The sequence below is a fragment of the Spinacia oleracea genome, chromosome 4, assembly GCF_020520425.1.
Source record: "Spinacia oleracea cultivar Varoflay chromosome 4, BTI_SOV_V1, whole genome shotgun sequence".
NCBI classification, from domain to species: Eukaryota; Viridiplantae; Streptophyta; class Magnoliopsida; order Caryophyllales; family Amaranthaceae; genus Spinacia; species Spinacia oleracea.
In genome coordinates this window covers 158,764,558-158,773,770 of record NC_079490.1, presented here as the reverse complement: position 1 = coordinate 158,773,770, position 9,213 = coordinate 158,764,558, and the positions used below count along the sequence as shown (strand labels likewise).

The following is a 9,213-nucleotide window of genomic DNA, read 5'->3' as shown; positions in this document are numbered from 1 at the left end:
TTCTTCCTCTAGCATGGGACTCTTTAAGGCACTATTCAGATTAAAAGTCACCTTATCATCCCCAAAAGACAAAGTAAATTTCCCACTTTTAACATCAATGACCGCCCCCGCCGTGTGAAGGAAGGGTCTACCTAAGATTATGGGAATTTGAGAATCCTCCTGCATGTCTAGTACTACAAAGTCTACAGGTATATAGAATTTACCTACTCTAACAGGGACATCCTCTAAAACACCTAAGGGGTATTTGACAGAACGGTTGGCCATTTGCAGAGTGATATTGGTAACCTTAAGCTCACCCATATTCAGTTTAGTACAGACAGACAAAGGCATGACAGACACACTAGCACCTAAATCACATAAAGATTTATCCATAAATACAGTGCCAATGTTACATGGGATGGAAAAACTCCCAGGGTCTTTAAGTTTAGGTGGAGACTTGTTTTGCAAATAAGCACTACATTCCTCAGTGAAAGCTACAGTCTCTACCTCACAAAAAACACGTTTCCTGGTCAAAATATCTTTCATGAATTTAGCATAATCAGGAACCTGTAAAATTAATTCAGTAAAAGGAACCGTTACCTGCAAATTTTTGACCACTTCCAAGAATCTGCCAAACTGCTTGTCTAGCTTATTCTTGAGTTGCCGGTTTGGGAAGGGGAGTGCAATAGGTGGTACTTGAATATCTGTCCCCTTCTTAACCTCAGTTGTAGCCTCATTCTCGTTGACTACCTTTTCAGCTTCCTTACCATCCATGACTATCTTTGGGATTTCCTCACTAACCAGACCACTAGCAGACACCCCAGAACCAACCTCAACCGGCATAGAAGGACCATCATAATCCCTACCACTCCTCAACGTAATTGCATTAGCAGTCTCCCTATTTTCGGGCTGTGAAGGAAATTGTCTTAGTGGCCTCCCTGCAATGGTAGTAGCCATCTGTGCCAACTGTGTATCAATGATCTTATTGTGAGCAGTAAGAGCATCGATCTTTGCATCCTTTTCACTTAGAGATTTTTGCATTTGTAGCATCATGTTTCTCATCTCTACTAGCATAGGGCCAGGCTGTGTGGCTTGAGGTTGTGGTGGATGTTGGACTTGGTGAGGGTTCTGGATATTGTTGCTCCTGTAGGATAGTAGAGGGTTGTTTTTGTAGCCCTCATTGTAAGAGTTGGAGAATGGGTTATTTTGTTTGTAGGATTGAAATGCGTTACACTGTTCAACAGAGCTCCTACATTCCGGTGCATAATGACCAGACATTCCACAAATTTCACAAACAGTAGCAGGTTGGGCACTCATAGCAGCTCCACTAGCAGGTTGGGCAGATTGAGCATTGGCTGCTTGCATATTATCACACTTATAGTGTAAAGCCGTCAATTGGGCAGTTAATTGTTCAATAGAATTTAAATCATGCTTACCACCCCTGTTAGATAAACCTCTAGGATTCCCATACTGGGCATTGTGAATGGCTATCTCCTCAATCACCTCCATAGCTCTAGGCACCTCAAGCTGCATGAATCTCCCACGGGCAGCTGAATCCAACAAACATCTAGACTCATTGCCCAGACCATTATAAAACTGCTGAATCAAGAACCAATCTTCCAAACCATGGTGCGGGCACTCTCTTTGCAAATCCTTGAATCTCTCCCAAACCTCGAACAAACTCTCATCTGCTTGTTGTGAGATACCCAATATCTGACCCCTTAGACGAGCTGTTTTCTCAGGTGGAAAATATTCAACATAAAAAGCAAGAGCCAAGGACTCCCAATTAGTGATTTTCAAAGCTGCCCGATTCAACCCATTAATCCACAATTTAGCTTTCCCACTCAAGGAGAACGGGAAAAGTATCTCCATAGTCTATTCCCGAGTCAATCCCTTTTTCTTGGTGGTGGAACAATATTGGATGAAGGACTGTATGTGAAGATTCAGATCTTCACCTGGTTCCCCACCGTACTGGCGTCTCTCAATCATGTTAATCAATGCAGGCTCAATCTTGAAGGTCTCAGCTGCAATAGAAGGCATGATTGCCTTTGGTAGCACGGACAGACTTGGCTTAGAATAGTCTGTAAGCCGTGGGGTAGGTGGCGGTAGTAGAGTTTCGTCACCCATCTCTATCTCTGAAACTGAATCTGTATCTGAAGGAAAAAGATCGCCAATATTATGATCAGAATCAGAGTAATTCCCACACCGTGCAATGAAAGTTCTTCGTCTACGAAAGGTTCTTTCGGGCTCAGGATCGAATGGAGTAAGATTACTAGTACCTACGGTCCTGGGCATAGACAAAGACTACAAAACAATGTGAGATCCGGTCTCAAGGAACGTGAGTTCCTTGAGTAGTAACAAGCAATAATCTAGGATAAGCAATCAACAACAGAAAATAAAACCGTTTCCCCGGCAACGACGCCAAATTTTGACAGGCTAAAGTCGTATCACCTAATCAAAAATAACCTAAGTCCACTAGCTATGTAGCAAGGGAAGTCAGGATCGAATCCACAGGGAAACAGGCGTTCTTTCTACTATCAATTAATTAATCAGACTAGACTATTGGGAACAAGAGTTGGTTTGATGGTTTGCTAAGACTACTACGATAATTAAACGAATGAGAATCAAATATATTAAGGAATCTAGGGTATAGGTTCACCAACAAATAACAATCCAGGACAACGAACAATCACGATATCAACAAGATAATTAATTAGACTAGCATGCTCTCTCGAATCGATACTAATCGTAGACTTAGAATTAACGGGCTCTCGCTACGTATTAATCTAATTCCACCTATTGACACACGCCTAAACATCAAATTGCATCTCTCGAATCTTAACTTGATATTGCATAACTACCACAATTAAACCTGCGCAAATCTAATTGTATAGTGAAATAAACCAATTAATAGGAATTAATTACAATGCCAACAATCACAATTATTCATTGTCCCTTCATATTAATCATGGATCCCCAGACCCTAGAAATTAAACTACTCAAGCATATTAACAATAAACAAAGCAATTAGCATGATTGAAAACATAATTAAGGCAAAACAAAAGATTGAAATAAGGAACAATACCTAATTGAAGAACAATGGTAAAGGAAAGCTTGAATTTTTGATTGAAAATAAACTAAGTGTTTGCAACAAATTAGAGAGAAAAAACTAAGTGTTTAATTCTAGAATATGAGATAATAAGATCCCCTACTAAATTAACAAAGGCTATATTTATAGTTTAGCCCAAAATCACAAGAGAAAACCGGAATAAAACTAAAGTAAACTGCGCGCTAAAGGCTCCAGGGTTGTAGTCGCCCGGTCGGGCGGCCAACCGCCCGACGGGCGACCAACTCGAAATCCGCCCGACGGGCGCAGGGCTGCCTGGCGGGCGGAGGGAGAAACTCCTGAAAACATCTGCACGCGCCCGGTCGGGCGCCACTTGCCGGTCGGGCGGAGGGAGAACTTGTTGCTGCTGCTTTTGATGGGCGCCCGATGGGCACCGGGCGAAAATCCGCCTGTCGGGCGCCTGCTGCCTGCTCCTTTATGCTTGCTCGCCCGGTGGGAGAGGGGCAATGCACCGGGCGGAGGGCTAAGTGATCCGCCCTTCGTCCGCAACACCGAGTCTAACTTCCGGGGCTCGATCATGAACATCTAGGGCTCCCGTAAGTCGACAATAGTCGTCCCGAATCCCCTCGGGATCGTGTAATGGCCTAAATCATCATGAAACGGGTCTAAAAAGACCAATTTCTCACTAAGTAGTCCTGAAACTCAAGGCATACTCAAATACACAGATTAGTACTAAAAATGGCTCCTAAGAGCTCATTTGACGCATAAAAGTACTAAGGGACGGGGGTGAAAACACTATATAAAACGCACATATCATTAATATATTTAATGCCACAACTTACTCTTGACTGAACCCGTAGGGTCACACAAATAGTACATTAACGGATCAAGTATTTAGTTGAATATTATATTCAACAGATACTCGAATTATGGATATTCGGAAATGACGGATGATGGTTTCAGTGGGAGCTAAACAAACTATCAAAAAGCAAAGAAAGAATATCTGCCGGAAATGAAGATATTACTGGAAACGGAAATATGGTTCATAACGGAAATATAAATATTATCGAATTTGAAGATATTGCCGGAAACGGAAATATGGTTCGCATCGGAATTATTAAACGGAAATAGAAATATTGCCGGAATCGAAAATATTGCCGGAAACGGAAATATTATCGGAATCAAAAATATTGTCGAAATCGGGAATATTATCGGAATCGGAAATATTATAGGAAACGTAAATATTGTTCGAGTCGAAAATAAATTCCGGAATCGGAAATATTATCGGAAACGTAAATATTGTTCGAGTTGGAAATAAATTCCGGAATCGGAAAAACAAATTGGAAGCACAAAATGAGCAACAGACCGTTGCACCAAGCAACGACCCATCGCTCGTGGGCCGTGGCACAGCGCGCCAGCCACAAGGGACAACGCTGTTGGCCAACAACCACAAGGGCCAGCGCCATGGGCCAGCGATGCTGTGCCTAGCACGTCGGCCAACGCTGTTGTGCCTGCTGCCTTGGGCCAGCACGCATGGCCTTGGGGACAAGGCAAGCTGGTCGGCTTGCTTGCTCTGCAAGCAAAGCAGCCGGCCAACCCTAGGAGTTTTAGGGGTTTGGATTTTTGGTACATTTTCCTAAACTTTCCTAAATCGTGCTAGGGTATTGGCACTTGGGGTTTTTCCTATTTCCCATATATACATGGCCTATGGACATGTAAAAAACACATCAATTGAAACACAATTCAATTCTCTTTGCCCATCACATAATAGTGAGATCCCGAAATCATAAACCTTATATTATATCATAGTTGGTACGATCAAAGGCGGATCCGAACGTGCTGTGGACTTTCTACGGAGGGACGACATTTGGCTTTCTAACTTGTTCTTGTTCGGTTCGGGAGAAGCTAGGGAAGGCACACATCACAAAGTGTGTTCACTAAATTATGCTAAATGATTATGTGTATTTAATTTGGATTCTGGCATTTATGGTTTTTCCGCATGACATTAGATTGTTCATAACCTTATAGTTTGATATGCCAAATTTATATATAGTTTTTACCCCCGTCCCTCGTTGATTATTGGTCTCAATTGTGCTCTTCGGAGCCATTTTTAGTACTAATGTGCTCCTTGTAATGTGTTTGTAGTTCCAGGTTTATCATTATAGGAATTGATGTATTTGAATACATTTCCTACTCATTTGAACCACTACAAGGGATGATGTACTTTTGAGAGCATGGACATTGGGTTGGAAGAGTTTTGAAGCAAAGCGAATAACGAAAGAAGTAGTAAAATGATTATAGTCCACCATTTTAATCATAACTCAAGTTCTACAAATCCAAATGCAGTGATTCTAATTGGGTTGGATTATATACTCCAAGAGTTTTCCAACAAGTGGTCACTCGCCTAATACCGACTTATAACGAAGAAGATATGGTGTTTTGAAGATATGGGATCGTGCAGTTTGACGAGCCGATTGCCCGACTAGGCGGCCAAATGCCCAGTCGGGCGACGACTACCTCTGGGGCGCGTTTTTAGATTTAATTTCCGGTTTTTAATTGCTTTATTTGGGCAAGACTATAAATACTAGGCCCTTCCGGTTTATAAAGCTGGATGTGCACTTCATTCTTGCTGCTTTGGAGGCTTGGGATCCGAATCATCATGTCTTCCGCTTTGGGAATAATGAGGTATGTCCCCTCCCTGAAGAGTTTAGCGCAATATTGGGGTGGCCCATTATGCCGGAGCCATGCATGCCTAGTGTTGAAGAACACTTTTTCTTGGGCTTTGAAAGATATTTGGGCTTAAAGCCCCCACTTTTGAGTGCTGTTGTATACGATAGAGGGGTGGATTTGTCCCTCCTTATCACCTACTTTGCTGGGCTTGATGTTCCCAAGGTTTTCCTCTTGAGGGCCTTGAGTTTTTGTATTTTTGCTCGCTTCCTCTTTTCGAAGCAGGGGGTTTGGCAATGGCGATGCCTCCCTAATAGAGATTGTAGAGCAGTTTGTTAGTGGCCGAGACCCAATGCCGCTCATGGTTTGCGAAACATTGATGGGCCTTGACATGCTGAAGTCGGACCCCTCTTCTTTGCCCTCGGAAAGTCCGGTATTACTCCAAGTAAGGATCTGGAGCTTTCTTGTATATTGAATTTGTGCTTGTATTTTGAAGGTTGAATATTGAAATGCTATTCTTGTATACTCCCCAAGGTCTGGCTTATGGAGAGGCTCATGCTGGTGGCACCACCGGAGAGCATGGAGAGCTATAATAGAAAAGGGTTCACCGTGCGGCCCATGATGCATGGCCGACTTTCATTGGACGAGTGGCGATGCACACTCTCTGGGATTGAATCTTGTATAAGGTGGGTAGTTCCTTTGTGGGGGATTGCTGCCATGAGACATGCCCCATGTTCTACTACTTTGAGGGTGCCTAGCCTCACAATGCTGGTCTTCTACTCGCCTGCTCGAGTGATGAGACAGTATGGCTTGAAACAGGAGATCCCGGACTGTGATGACGAGATCCCTAAACCTGTTGCGCTGAATGCGAGTCGATTTGAAGTTTGGAGGCGGTATTGGGTCGCCAAACCATTCTTGAACGTTCAGTTCCCACCTGAGCCAGTTACTCTGTCTACGGGGTATATTATATGGATGAAAGGCCCAAGCCAGAGGGACATTCCTTTCTCCGGACCAGCTACGGTCCGAAGTTCTAGAGCTAGACGCCCTGCATCAACTGATTATGAAGAAGGTGACGGGAGTGTGGCTCGTTCGGTGCTTGACCGATCTGAGTCCAAAGGAGGTTCGTCATCCTCCCGTCTTGGAAGACTAGCAAGTTCCTTCTCCCGCCGCTTGGGCAAGGGGAAGATTGATGATTGATTGCAGGAGGAGCCCGGGGTAGTACTCAAGGTGCAAGGACTCAAGAGCATAGTCTCCCGACCCTAGATCTTTGTAGGCTGAATGTGTTTGAATTGTACTAGAAGGAATTGTGTTTGAAGAATGTGTTTGGAAGATGTGTTTAGAAAATGTGTTTAGGAAGTGAAAAGGCTTTTGAAATTTGCTTTATTTGATCCCAACCTTGTATTTGAATTAGCTTTGAAGGCCTTAGAGCCAAATAAAAAGTTATTTTATTTAATTCCGTTTGACCATGCTTTGCTTTGAAATTAGCACATTTGGAATAAAGACAACAACAATTAGATTTTGAATTTTGAGTTTGATTTGATTTTTAGGATGCCCTTAATTGAGGAAATTTTGAAATTTTTTTTGTATTAAAGTGGAGATTTTGAATTTTTTTGTATTAAAGTGGCCGGGCCTCGGAATGAGGTTGCCTACGTGTCCCGTTAAGGAATCAGGCCGGGCGTAGTTGTGACTACCTTACAGGGCTTTGAATTTAATTCTTGAATTTGAACATGGAACTTAGGCATAGAACTTCTTGAGTTGATCGAGGTTGGTTAGAGATCTGAATTCTGTTCCATCGACGTCTGTTAGTTTGACTGCTCCCCCGGAGAGGATCTTCTTGACAATGTATGGGCCTGCCCAGTTGGGATTGAATTTTCCCCTTGGGTCCATGATGCTTCTGCGAAGGGCTTTCGGGACAAGCTCGCCTTCCTTGATGTTTCGGGTTCTGACCCTTTTGTTGAAATGTCTGGCCACTCGGCGCTGATAGACTTGTACACGGTGAGCTGCCTGAAGTCGACGCTCATCGAGCATGATTCGCTCCTCATACCTTTCTTGTACCCATGCAGCTTCTGGGATTTTGCTCTCGAGGACTATCCTTAGAGAAGGTATCTCCAGCTCGATAGGTTGTACTGCCTCCATTCCATAGACCAATAAGAATGGGGTTGCACCAGTTGAAGTGAGAATTGAAGTTCGATACCCCCACAATGCGAAGTGCAGCTTCTGGGGCCAGTCCTTGTAATTGGTAGTCATTTTCATGATGATGGTCTTGACATTCTTGTTGGTTGCTTCGACTGCCCCATTGGTTTGTGGGCGATAAGGCGAAGAGCGATGATGTTGAATTTTGTACTCGGTGAATAGATCTTCACACTTTCCTTGAAAATGGGTTCCCTGGTCGCTGATGAACTCGTGAGGAACGTCGTATCTGCATATGATGTTTTCTTGTATGAACTGGGCCACTTGCTTGGAACCCAACACTTTGAATGACCTGGCCTCAACCCATTTGGTGAAGTAGTCGATAGCAACTATTATGAACTTATGACCCCCGGTGCCTGTTGGAGTGACTTTGCCAATGACATCGATACCCCAGGCTGAGAATGGCCACGGTGATGCTCGAGAGTATAGCAATGATGGAGGAATGTGCTTTAGGTTCGCACACTTTTGACAGGTAGGACATTTCTTGACAAAGAAGTAGCAATCCTGTTCTATGGTATTCCATTAGTATCGGGCCTTGATGATCTTGAGGGCCAACATTTTCCCGTTCATGTGGGTGCCACAGACTCCAGCATGTATGTTGTCCATGACTGTTTGAGCTTCGTGCTTGTCAACACATCGGAGGTTAGGGCCGCTAAGGGACCTCTTGTATAGAACGCCGCCTTCTATGACGAAATTGGCTAATTGTAGTCGTAGAGCCCTTTGATTCTTGCTTGAAAAGTGCGGGGGATACTCTGAATTTTGCAGATACCTTTGAATGTCTGTAAACCAAGGTTCATTTCTGTCTTGCTCGACGTCGTCAATAGCATGGACATATGCTGCTTCTTGACGTGTTTCAATTGTAAGTGGCATTTCGGCCGTGCCGTTTGGAATGCTGATCATTGAGGCCAGCTTTGCCAGTGCATCGGCAAATTGGTTCTCCTCTCTCGGGAGGTATGTATAGCGAAGCTCTTCTACTTGCTCAGACAGCTGCTCAAGATAGGACTGGTATGGAGCCAAGCTCTCGCTCCTTACTTTCCATTTGCTGGAAATTTGATTGATGATTAGGGAGGAATCCCCGTATACTCGAAGTTTCTGGACACCTAATGTTAAGGCGGCTTCCAGGCCCATGATGCATGCTTCATATTCTGCCGCATTGTTTGTGACGTTGAATTGCAGTTTTGCTGATATAGGAATGTGAGTGCCGTCTGGGGCTACTAGAATTACTCCAACACCACATCCGTTCTGATTTGAAGCACCGTCAAAGTGCATTGACCAACTGTCATTACTAGTCATTAAGATTTGCTCGTTGG

General features: G+C 43.7%; 1 non-coding gene across 1 annotated transcript; it reads left to right on the top strand.

The window, feature by feature from the left end:
• The first annotated feature begins 1,600 nt into the window (after nucleotides 1-1,600).
• Nucleotides 1,601-1,707, top strand: LOC130460196 (small nucleolar RNA R71). The gene has a single exon (XR_008920138.1). It is a non-coding gene; the product is annotated as a small nucleolar RNA R71 (small nucleolar RNA).
• The last annotated feature ends 7,506 nt before the right edge of the window (nucleotides 1,708-9,213 follow it).